Source organism: Macrobrachium nipponense, chromosome 23 (assembly GCF_015104395.2).
Source record: "Macrobrachium nipponense isolate FS-2020 chromosome 23, ASM1510439v2, whole genome shotgun sequence".
Lineage (NCBI taxonomy): Eukaryota > Metazoa > Arthropoda > Malacostraca > Decapoda > Palaemonidae > Macrobrachium > Macrobrachium nipponense.
This window is the reverse complement of record NC_061090.1, coordinates 62112708-62115207: the sequence shown is the minus strand read 5'-3', so window position 1 is coordinate 62115207 and position 2500 is coordinate 62112708. Positions and strand designations below refer to the sequence as shown.

The window sequence follows — 2500 nt, the reverse complement described above, 5'->3', positions numbered from 1 at the left end:
TCCCAGACCATCCAAGATTGGGAAGGAAGATGCAAAAAATTATACAGGGAGATTTACTAGGCAAACGCTCGTGGTGTAGACATTGAGAGGTGCCTCACACTGAGGGACCTGGGGCAACCCGAAACAAGATGTAAGGTCTGTAAGGTAAGGTAAGTAAGGTCGGTCTCTTCTCTCTCTCTCTCTCTCTCCATCTCTCGTCGGTTTAGGTCGATAGCGGCGACTTCGTTTTTGATTAAACTTTTAACCAGGCCGGTTTCGATTATGGCTACCGGATGTAAGGGTTACTTCACGTTCTTGCATTACATATATTATATATATATATATATATATATATTTATATATATATATATATATATATATATATATATAAATATATATACGAAATAGCCACATGAAAGGTGAAGAATCAAAGACCAGGTACCAAGCGCTTTGCGTGTATTGCGATACACTTCTTCGGGGTACGCAATACACGAAAGCGCTTGTACCTGGCGTCTTTTGATTCTTCATCTTTCATGTGGCTATTTACGTACATATTTGGCACGTGCTGTTGGGTGGGACTAGTGCTGATATATAGATATATATATAATATATATATATATAGATATATACTCTATATATATATATATAGTATATATATATATATATAAATATAGTATATATATATATATATTATAACTATATTTATATATAACTACTATATCACATATACAGAGAGAGAGAGAGAGAGAGGAGATAGAGAGAGATGAGAGAGAGAGAGAGTAATAACTCCGTCAACGAACGCCCTCTCAACAAAAAAAAAAAAAAAAAAAAAAAAAAGTCCCTCCCCTCTGACTTATGGCGCGACCATCCCTTGCTTATTGCTGGTTAATTTACTCAACTTTTCCCCCTCCCCGACGTGGGAGGGAAGGAGGAAGGGGGGAGGGGGTGATGGGGGGAGGGGGGTGAAATAGATCTGCATAGTTAATTACTGTCCCCCGCATCTTCATTTATAAGCTTCCCGTGCAATGCATACGCTGCAATTTATGTGGCAAGATGGCCGTACTGCAATGCAACAAAGATTTTTGTTTTCATTTTTTTTTCTTTCTTTCTTTTTTATTTTTATTTTGAAAAGTCAGCAAAATACATTCATTCGAGTCGAGGGGACGACCCGGGGATTAATGGCTTTGCATCTTTATTCTGAGGATGTTGTTGGTGTCCTTTTGGGCTTAGGATGCTGTTGTTCTTCAGTCTTAGGATGTACTCTCCTTTATTCTTGTTGTATGGTGTTCTTTGTACTTAGGATGACGTGTTATCCTTTACTCCCCTTTCTTAGGATGTTGTTGTTGTTGTTCTTCGGTCTGAGGATGTTGTTGTTCTTTATCCTTAGGATGTTGTTGTTGTCCTTTATTCTTAGGATGTTGTTGTTCTTCGTTCTGAGGATGTTGTTGTTCTTTATCCTTGGGATGTTGTTGTTGTCCTTTATTCTTAGGATGTTGTTGTTGTTGTTCTTCGTTCTGAGGATGTTGTTGTCCTTTATCCGTAGGATGTTGTTGTCCTTTATCCGTAGGATGTTGTTGTTGTCCTTTATCCGTAGGATGTTGTTCTTGCCCTTTATCCGTAGGATGTTGTTGTTCTTTATCCTTAGGATGTTATTGTTGTCCCTTATTCTTAGGATGTTGTTGTCCTTTATTATCAGAATGTTGTTGTTCTTCTTCGTTCTTAGAAAGTTGTTGTTTTCATTCATTCTTAAGATGTTGTTGACCTTTATTTTATTAGGATGTTGTTCTTCCTTCTTCGTTCTTAGGATTGTTGTGTTTTCCATTCATTTCTTAAGATGTTGTCCTTTCTCCTTAGGATGTTGTTGTCCTTTAGTCTTAGGATGTCCTTGTTCCCCTTCATTTTGAGGATATTGTTCTTTATCCTTGGAATGTTGTTGTCCTTTATTCTTATGATACACTTGTCCTTAATTCTCAGGATCTTGTCCTTTATTCTTAAAGTGTCGTAACAACATTCCCATTTCTGCTTTGCATTTTGCCAATAGAATTGCTATTTGATCATTGCATAACATCTCCCTATTCAACATCACACCAAGGTCTTTAATTGCTTCCTTATTTGTGATTGTCTCGTTATTAGGTCCCCTATATGCATATAGCATTCCTTCTTTAACTCTATTATCTATTGATTCAAATTTATCTGAGTTAAATACCATCCTATTTACCTTTGCCCATTCATATATTTTGTTTAGGTCTCTTTGTAGCGAGTTCCTATCTTGATAACAAGTAATTTCTCTACTTATTCTTGTGTCATCGGCGAATCTACTCGCTACCGAGTCCTTAACATTACTGTCTATGTCTGCAATCATCATAACAAACAGCAATGCAGCTAACACCGTACCTTGTGGCACACCGGATATTACCTTAGCTTCATCCGATTTCTCGTCGCTTGCAATCATCATCTGTTTTGTGTTTTGTAAAAATTCTTTTATCCATCTTCCTAATTTGTCCACTATATTATGTTTTCT

At 36.9% G+C, this 2500-nt stretch overlaps 1 protein-coding gene across 1 annotated transcript in view; it reads left to right on the top strand.

The window, feature by feature from the left end:
• Positions 1-2500, top strand: part of LOC135198010 (nephrin-like) — a 396664-nt gene that overhangs the window by 346382 nt on the left and 47782 nt on the right. The window lies entirely within an intron of this gene.